Source organism: Abrus precatorius, unplaced genomic scaffold (assembly GCF_003935025.1).
Source record: "Abrus precatorius isolate BTA unplaced genomic scaffold, Abrus_2018 Scaffold11, whole genome shotgun sequence".
Classification (NCBI taxonomy): Eukaryota; Viridiplantae; Streptophyta; class Magnoliopsida; order Fabales; family Fabaceae; genus Abrus; species Abrus precatorius.
In genome coordinates, this window is record NW_020874303.1 from 6,684,087 (window position 1) to 6,694,694 (window position 10,608).

The 10,608-nt window shown below is 33.8% G+C and overlaps 1 pseudogene; it reads left to right on the plus strand.

Annotated features, from left to right (window-relative positions):
- Positions 1 to 4,952: 4,952 nt before the first annotated feature.
- LOC113855540 lies at positions 4,953 to 7,523 on the plus strand (annotated as a pseudogene).
- Positions 7,524 to 10,608: the final 3,085 nt, after the last annotated feature.

Below are 10,608 nucleotides of genomic sequence, written 5' to 3' on the forward strand. Positions count from 1 at the left end.
TGTTGAAAAAAAAAAAACAGAAAAAAAGAAAAAAATGAAGAAAAAAATGAAAAAGAAATGACGAAACAAAGAAAAAGAAAAAGAAGAAAACAGAAACAGGAAAGAAAGTCTACAAAAGTGTGCAATACAATGAAAAAAAAAATAGAAGATACAAAGTTGATGCAAATAGAGTGAAAGGTTGAACGTAACTTAGTATGATCTTTATGAACTTAGCTCATCATCTTATATCCTCTAATCTTCTTTGATTTAGTTTCATTCATCCATATTATCCACCTTGACCCTAACCCTATTACATTACAACCGTAACAAAAGTCCTCATGATATGTGTTTTCATGTGCATAGGCGGTGGAGATCTTAGAATATTATCAAGCCTATGGTAGTGGATCTTAATATGAGATGGCAAATGAGAGTAAACACTATCCTTAAACCCTTGAGAGTGAGAGTGAAACACTAACTTTGGAAAGGAATGTGATTTGGGTTTATGTTTTTCCATTTGAAGCTACTGCACATTCAATTTTTGTAAGTGATTCAAGTTGGATTCAAGAAATCACTGTGTAAGGTGTTGTCAATGTGTGATTTGTGTGACACTTGCTTGAATTGGTGGATCTAATACTAGCTGGCCTTTTGTATAAGAAAGTTGGAAACATGGAATTTCATTGCAAATGTAACTCCTATGTTATTTTATGATATAATCTTGTTAATTTGGAAAGGCTAATGTAGTGCGTATAAAATATGTATTACAAATTAAAGAACCTGTTACAGAAGGAAAAGAACAAATGAGTAATCAAACTAAAATGAAATATGAATTTTTGATTGCACAATAAATGCTTATGGAGTGATTTAGTTTGGTTCCTGTTATTAGTACAGGCATTTGTCAAATTTTTTTCTTAATATTTACATATGTACTGGTTTCATACTAATTTTTCAGGGAAGGAGATGCACTGACTGTTATCCAAATTTTTTCATGTACAAATCAAATAAGTTCCTACATATTTACTGCCCCTGGTTAGACATTTGTCATTAATTATTTATATACTTTAAATAACTTTGTTCAGCTCAGAGTGTGACATTCTCTATTTTCTTTTTCTAAAATTATATTTGATTCTATACTTGGTTATTCATAAATATTGTTGAACTTGTTGAATCAAATGAAAGAAAGTTATCAGTTTGATATTGCTTGATTGTACTGTAGTATGACAATGATTATTGTTCCATCAATAATAAGGAGGAAGATAAATCAGAACACGTGCAGAATCAAGGTAATGTTAGCTTTGTTAGCATAACACAGTAAACTGAAAATTGATAAAAGAATAAAATCAATAAAGTCCCCTAACTGTCTGAAGAAAAGAAAGTCATTGCTTAGTTTCTTTGATGATCTTATGCAGATTTGACATGTTCAGGTTTATTATATTATGTCAGCATTTGTTGATGTTTTCTCATTTGCTTGCAGGAAAAACAAGCAGCCTTGTGTTATTCAACGTTAAATGCATAAACTGTTTGGGTTATAATTATTTGATTCCCATTATAAATTATCTTATTCACAACCTGATTTTCAAAGAGGTGCAATTTGATGATGTGCAATAGTGTGTTTTCACATTCAATTTCTTTCTCTATCAAAAATATTAAACATAAATTTTTACACAATATATAAAAAGAAATACTATACAAATTCTTAATATATATATATATATATAAGAAATTATAAAAATTCTTGAAATATAATTTTTTTTATTGGTGTCTAAAGTAATAGGATAAAAAACAAGGAATATTTGACCGTTGGAACATCTTTCCCTCTCTTTTAGTAATTCAGTCCCCGCTCCAGTCCCAAGCCCGTGCACAACGCAGCAGAGGCCTCAAAACTCAACCGTGAAGTAGCATAGTCTTTGCTTCTTAGTGCGTTCCACGTTTTGAAATTAAGGCTCTTATGCAGTTATAACAGATAAACTTAGTTGCTTGACAGCTGATTCTATTTCAGATTCCACAAGTGCACGCTCCTCTTGTTTTCCAAAGAAGGTAACCAGTTGCAGAACCCTTCTGCTAGTGTCTTTTGCAGTCTTGAATTATTATATTATGTCAGCATTTGTTGATGCTTTCTCATTTACTTGCAGGAAAAAGAAGCAGCCTTGTGTTATTCAACGTTAAATGCATAAACTGTTTGGGTTACAATCTCTCAACCGGTGGTAAGCTTCATACACCGTTGGACTCTCTACGCTGTTGTTCAAGCACCTATGTGAATGTCTGCTTTTGGTTGTATCTCAAAATCTATCCAAGTATTAGGGATAACTTTTAGGAAATATGAAATCAGATTGATTGTTTTGTTAATATCTAAGTTCCTTTTATAATTTACTTTGTTGCCACCTTTAATAGTCATTATGTGATAATGCCTGTATATGTACTCACATTGTTTCTGCATTTTGTTTTTGGTTGCTAGTGCTACTCTTGCTGGAATTGTTGAGTGCAGAGTTTGAGTTGTTGAGACATACAACTCTTTATGTTATTTGAATTGTGACTATTTATTAATTTCACTAACAATTTTTTGAAAACTTGTATTGCCTTAAAAAGGAAAATTTAAGATTGGATTTAATATTTGTTTTGGCTCATAAATCAGATTTGAAACTGGATTTATAACCAATTTTGCGTAAAACACTGGATTTAAAACTGGTTTGAACCAAAACCGTATTTAAAACTAATTTTAAATCAAAACCAATTACTGAGTTATTATCACCCTCATTTGTGATAATAGTGACCCAAGTTTGTGATGTTTCTGCTGTGCTGAAAGTTGTTTCGATCACCTGTTGTTTGTTATGAGGTACATATTACCTTGTAATTTCAACTTTTTCCAAGCTACCCTTATTCTTCTCCATTGTTATGTGGCAGTAAGTTTAGGTCGACGCAGGGTGGGATTCACTTCTTAGCATTCAGAAATAAGCTTCCTCTCATTCATTCATTTTTTAGTGAATAAAATAAAACAATTTTGATCTAAATATTTGCTTTAATTTTTTATTTGCGGTGGTGCTAACGAATTTATTGACTCTTGCTTTTATAGATTTAGTGCTCCTTAAGTCAGATGATTTGATTCAGGTTTTGAATTATATATGCTGCTACAGTGCCTGAAACGTCTCCATGGCCTTGGCATTCATTGCAATTGTGCGTTTTGTTTGACAACGGTGCTTAGTTGATTCAGAATTTGACAATATTATGAAATTTCCTTTTGGTGCGAAAGGAAAGGAAATTGGAAATAAACTTATTAGACAGTCTTAGACATTCATTTTGGTGAGTATACTTTTATCTTTTTCTTAAAACTGTGTATATGAAAGTGAAAAATGTCTATTATAAGATGAATTTTTCAATCAAATTATTATAAACATATAATAAGTTATTCTTTTAATATATCTATATGTACTGATTAATACAAATGTTTCAGGGAAGGAGATGCACCCTTACCCCAAATTTGTTCATGTTCAAATCAAATAAGTTCTTGCATATTTACTACACTTTTGTAGACATTTGTCATTTAACTTATTATATCCTTGAAAAAAATTGTTTTGCTGAGAGTGTGACATTGTCTACCTTCTTTTCTATTATTAATAGTTGATTCATTACTTAGTTATTTATAAATATTTATCTTTACGTTAAACCCCTTTACAGTCTGAATTCATGGATTTGTTTAGTTCGCTATGAAATAATGGAGTTCTTGTGCAATAGCATGAGTAGTTTGGATAACCCACAAGAAACTGTCTGTAGTCATTCTTTTGTTCTGCTTTTCTAACATAATTGGTATATATATTCTTTTTATTTCTCCCCACAATATATGGGATAGGAATTTATGCAATTAAATTGATTCTTTCTCACTTCTTTTGTACATTGTCAAGCCCGCACACGAAGAGTTGTGTGATTGGCTTTTTTTTTCTTATTCTGTTGATATCTTCCCTTGAATTATAGCATTTGTCCTGAGTTCATATCCTTGCATTTACATGTATTATATGCCATATTTTCCTGGAAAGCTTAAATTGCAGTTTATTGTATAAAACTCAACAGTAGTTTAGAGGAATGGACTTGTAGAGTTGAATCTATGAACCAGTGGGTTGCTACTGCAAAACTAATCTTAATTAGTTTATCCATGATCATTGCAATAGTTATATTTGTATTTCAAATGAGTGGCAGGATGGTATAGCTTTGGTGGGGAAATAAACATGCTTTTCAGATTCCAGAAGTGCATGCTTCTGTTAATTGCCAAAAGAAACTAACCAGTTGCAGAATCCTGATGCTTATAAGGCAGCATGAAAGTTATTAAAGGTTTCAATCTCAGTGTTGAAATTAACTAGATGTTGTATGCATATTTTGCCAAACAATATGTTGTCATTAAGTCTCTTACAAAGTTATAAACAAAGAAACTTAATTGCTTGCAGTTACAGGTGATTCTATGTTTAACCTTTCTTTTTTGGGTCAAATCTGGTACATTCAATCAAGGTTTCATTGTGATTGCAGGCAGCCGGGGAAGTCCTATCTTGGAATTATTGGTGATGTGCAGGGTGCAAAACAAACTGTGCTGAACATCCCTTCCAAAGATATAGACAACATTGTAATTTTAAAATTTGCTTCCTTGTATTTTATCTTTTACTACGAAACAATTCTTGCAATGGAATAATAAATAATCTTAGAGCATGTTTGGATGCCCGTTGAAAAAAGGATAATACGTGCTTCTTCAACCCATAAGCTAATCTATCGAGCATTCAATTCAGCATGGATTTGGGGATTACGAATGGGAATCCAAACTGATAGAACCCAATGTTGAACTGAGTATGAAAGACTGCTTTTTATTGCTGAACCTAATCCCCAATGCTACACCAATGTGGTACAGATTAGGAATAGGAAGAATTGTTACAAAATTCCAATAACCTGAGGTAATTCGAGAGACCTCACTCTCCATCTCAGGTTATTCCAATAACCGAACTGAATCCACACCGTGCTTCCTCTTCATCTCAGGTTTTGCGTCACTCTAACTGAAGCTGTTGACTCTGTTTCCAAACACTATTTGTTCGTAAATTTCTGTGTTTCTCTTTAATTTATTTGTTTAAAGTTTCCAGATCTAAGATTGCATCAATTAGGCGTATAAGTAGTAACTGAAGTTGGTGTTTGCTATCATTCATTTCATTATATGAACAATTGCTAAAGCCATTCCCTGCGGACACCTTAGATGGCAATTTCACCATTGATTTATTTCATGTTCTTGTCATTATTATTATCGAAAAATATTTTAAATTTGAATAGAAAAAGGGAAATAAATTATGTTGAAAATAAGACAGCCCTTAAATTAAGAGTCTAATATTGTGTATTAACTGAAAAAATAAAGCACGTATCCAAATTATGCTTTCTTGAGGCAATTGTGATTGTGAAACTGACTATTTGTTTTATTGTTACATTTCACTTTCAGCAATGGGATTCTTAGATATTCGTTCACTGCTTCTATTCTCTGCCATTTTTCGTGTTATTTTGATTGTATATGGAGAGTGGCAAGATGCTCATATGGAAGTTAGATACACCGATGTTGATTACCTTGTGTTTTCTGATGCTGCTGCTTTAATGGCATTGGGTGATTCCCCTTAGAAGCGAACCACGTATCGCTATTCCCCCTTGCTTGCCTTTCTTCTCATTCCAAATTCGTTCATCCATCGATCCTGGGGAAAATTTCTCTTTTCATCTTCAGGTATGATCAAGTTTTTGAATGTAATTTCAGCACATGCTTGTGTTGTGTTCATATAAAACGTTCATATCCATGGACTATGTGTAGCAGTGGCATAAATATGCATGCTTTAATTATAAGTGCAGAGTGGTAAACTGCTGTTTGGAAAATCAGCAAAGTCAATTTTAACAAATTTGTGGTTTGGTATATATAAGTGCACATGTTTGTTACCAGAATCTATTTGTATTGAAACAAAGTAACAAAAAGGGAAAAAGAAATTTACTCTATCCTTCAGGTGATGGTACAAAAGGCATAATAAGTATTCAAATTTTTAGAGTTGGGATATTAAAGAAATTTTTGTTTTGTTTTTTTTTTTTTTTTTGGATTTTAAGTGACCATTTTCTCTGCAATAAGTTCATTTCAGGATTTATCCTATAATTTATTCCATTCCTATTATCCTGGTTCTTGATCCGAACTTCTTCCCATCTAATCAGAAACCTGTTCTGAGGAACTGGAATGCTGTTCAGGAACAGAGACCCAAAGATGGGAATGGCTGGCATATATTACATAATCTATTTAAAAACACACTCACAATTGTACTGGTCTGTCTTCTGTTTGTATGAGTGGGAGTTCCTCCATGAAGCACAGTTGTACCATCTTAATCGTACAGATCCAAGGCACAACTTCTCTATCTATTTCTATCACATATATCTTCGTTATGGGATGAAATACTTCAGTGTTGGAAAAGCTTATCTCCTTTTTGCCACAATTTTTGGTTCAGTTGGTTCTTGTCTTCTGCTTTTGCACAGGATTTGTCATTTTGTCTATTTGTGCAGACTGTGGCATTTGTGGCATTCAATAAAGTTTGTCAAGTATTTAATAAAATGCTTAAATTTCCTGTAGTATGGCATATTTCCATTACATTTAACTAAAGTTCTTATATATAGAATTCAGTAAAGTAGATTGCTTATTTCAAGCATAATCTTATCTGTATTGGAGCTCCTTTTGGTAATGACCCTTTAAGTCAAGATGCTTATATTTTAGCAGATCTGATTTCTGTGTATTTTGCAGGTGATTACTGCACAGTATTTTGTTTGGTTCTTTTGCTTATTGCCTCTAATACTCCCTTGGAGTAAAATGAAACTTAGATGGGATGGATTATCTTGCATTCTTCTGTGGATTGGAGCTCAGACCCATTGGTTGATGTGGGGCTACCTGCTTGAGTTCAAGGGTAAAAATGTCTTCTTACAGCTTTGGATGGCAAGCTTACTTTTTCTAGCAGCCAACATATTCATCCTTGTCATGATTATTCGTCACCATAACTATGCTTCAGTTTTCAAAGCTTTATAGTATGCCAAGTCCTAGAATGTAGCTAAGCTCGAGTGAGTGACCCTGACATTCTGTGACTGATTTTCAATTTTTTATATTCTAATGCTTTTTATCTGTTGCCCTTCTGCGTTTCTGTTTTGGAAGGCTAACATAACAATTTAAGTTCATGACTATAGTTGAGTTTGAGAACTGATAATCATGTCAAAATTTGTGGATTTTTTAAAATGTGAATAAATAGGCGAATCAATGTATTATTGTTTTGTTACCCTATATTGTTTCAATTTTTAATTTTGTTGCTTCTTGGCTTTTTGTTCCTTATCTGAACTTGTAGAGTTGACCTTAAGATCTTTCAGGCAACTCTCCTTTTTAACTTTTTTCCCCCTTCATTGTATTTGGCAACATATCAAGTACAAATTGTTGTGTAATCAAGATTCATCTTCAGTTACATAAAACTACTCTAAAATTCTGATCACGTAACTACTGAGCTTGTTTTAACTGAAAAAGCTTGTCCATTAGTTTTATTCCTAAATCTTGATGGCACATTGTATTCTAACCAACCTTCATCCTCACCTGAGAAAAGATATCTTCTCATCAATTTAGACTGAACGTTTGGTGAAAACTTGTCACTCTATACTTCTATGCATTGTACTTACCACAAGAGGTGATGGTAAGTCCTCATAAAATAGTATAACCTGGTATAGACATGTGCATTATCAATGCAATGCATTTAACACCATATCTTCTGCGATCTTGTATAAGACACTATAATGTAAAAGCACTAATCATTATCAAAATTGAGTTCCATTCTGCTATTACATGCAAGCATCAGAACATCCTACAGCTTAAATTCACTGGAATGAAGGAAAGAGAGGTTGCAGAAAAGTTCTTATTAGTTCTGGCACAACATAGATACAAATTTTATAGTAAAGACGCTAACAGGAAGAACAGCCCTTAGTATGTATGCATACAAAGCAACATTTGACCTCTTTCAGGCTCAAATTCCATCCTCCAACATTTTCTTGATTTTTGCACATGGACAATCACAAGGCGAGATTTTACCCAAAAAACAATACAAATGAGAATTGGCATTCATTTAGAGATGAAAAGATGGTGGCATATAAGGTACACCACGAGAGATGTAGTGTACCTGTACAACATCAAGTTATTAGCATTGTATATATATTTGCTTCAATGGGTGGCTGAGATACATCACCTACAAGTCTAGAACTTGTAGACCAGGTTACAGATATCCTCATTTGGAATAAAAAGCAAACTGGTCTTAATGTTGTCAGGCATAGGCAAAGCTCTCCATTGAAGCCAAACCACATAATGTGTTGAAGCCATGAATAAAACACCTTGGACGCCAAACCTAATGGCTCATTCTACTAGCATTCTGCTGAATCAGATTGCATCGGGCAAAGTGTGAATAGGGGACTCATTGGGAACCTGCTCCTGGGAGCTTGGGCTTGAGGTTTTCAAATGTTGAAACCCTAGAGGCTCCAGACATGGTCTGACCAAGGTGGTCCTTTGGCCATTGGAGGGAGCTCGTTCACCGCAAAATCAGATCTGACAATTGGCAATCACCCCCAAGGCCGAAAAGGTATTGTAATTCCTGCAGTTTCACATATTTCTGAAGCAGCTGATTGGTGTTAATACTTAATAAATATGTATTAGGAATTACTCAACTAGGCTTTTATGTTAGTAATCTGTATATTTAAACAAATTGGTGTATTTGAGCTTATTACTCCCTAATTTATATGGTGGTTAACTATATATGAGCTTCTTTATGTTGATTAGTTTGTTCATTGACCAAGATGACAAATTTAAGGTGCATATTCACTTAATATAACATTACATTTGTCGTTGCTGTGTAGGAAAGGTTCAGGGCAATAACCAATTCTTACTATAGAGGAAGGCCAGGAATCATTCTTAGTACACTAGATTGACTTATGCGCTATTGTTATCTTATTCTCTTACAGCAGAGGCCTCTCTAGAATTTCTTAACGTAGAAAATTGTGTTTGCATGTTTGTAACTAGCATCCAACTCTGTTTTAATATTATACTTTTATTATTGGTCTTGATATTTGTTATTTCAGAGTGATGCTTGATGAAGATAGATCAAATTAAGCATTTGCAAGGAGTTATAAAATTCATTACGAACCTTGGCTTCAGGCTAACCTTTTGATGTGTTAAGTTTAAATGTAGATAGTAACATAAGTTGTGTAATTTTATCATTATTAGATTGGGAATCAAGGTGCTTCTCAAGAGCATCCCCTTTTGCTTTCATCTCTTTGGTAGTAAAGAGTTGTTTTTAATAAAGTGTGTATTTGAATAATTGATAGTTATGATAGAACCCAACGTTGAACTGAGTATGAAAGACTGTTCTTTATTGCTGAACCTAATCCCCAATGCTACACTAATGTGGTACAGATTAGGAATAGGAAGAATTGTTGCAAAATTCCAGACCAGTATATTCGATTCCAACTGAAAAAACTTCCCCTATCTATCTTTATGCTCTTATTTATTGACTAACAGAGCCAGCTGTCCATTATTAACAGAATTGGTTATTTACACTTTTATTTTCTGACTAGTCTTCTTTCTCCTAGTATATACATGTTTGAATCTATCAATACCCCTCTCCTCCCTCTCCTCTAAAAGAGCCATCTTGTCCTCAAGGTGAAAGTCAGGGAAAGCATCTTGAATGGTACTAGCTGATTCCCAGCTATTCTCATGATCTGGCAGCTGTTTCCTCTTAATAAGGACTTCTGTTTCACCTGCCACAGTCTGGCAGGTCTCCAACAGCTTGTCAGGACTTACTTCCAGTTCATACTCTACAGACAACATATGGGGTAGAGGCTGCGCTGTGGTAGTCGGATGAATGGCTTTTATAAGGAGTGATACATGAAAAACCGGATGTATACAACTGTTTTCTGGGAGCTGCAGTCTGTAAGCTACCTGCCCAATTTTCTCCATAATCTGATAAGGCCCATAAAAGCTGGGACTCAACTTAGCATTAGGCCTTTTAGCTAAAGATCTCTGTCTATAGGGTTGTAATTTCAAGAATACCCAATCACCCACTTGAAAAACAACATTATGTCTATGTTTATTTGCCTGCAATCTATTTGATCTTGAGCTTTACACAAGTTGTTCCGCAATTCCTTCAAAATCTCATCTCTTTGCTCTTGTAACTGGTTGACCTGCTCAATCTTAGATGGAATAGTAGCCACTTTTGGGTTTGAGTTAATGAAATTTATGTCATTTTAGCCGGGGAAGTCCTATGTTGGAATTATTGGTGATGTGTGCTTCTTCAACCCATAAGCTAATCTGTGGAGCATTCAATTCAGCATGGATTTAGGGATTACGAATGGAAATCCAAACATATCTTAGTTGTGCAATTATGTCATTGCAGGCTTCTGATAATGATTGTATTTACGTGGAGGGAGCATTTGCTGTTGGGAAAACAGGTTTGGGTTTGAGTTAATGAAATTTATGTCATTTGAAGTGTGGTTTTTTCTTAATTTCATAAGCATTTTTGTGAAAACTTTTATTGCCTAAAAAATCCAAATTTAAAATTTGTTCAACCTTAAAAATTGAAT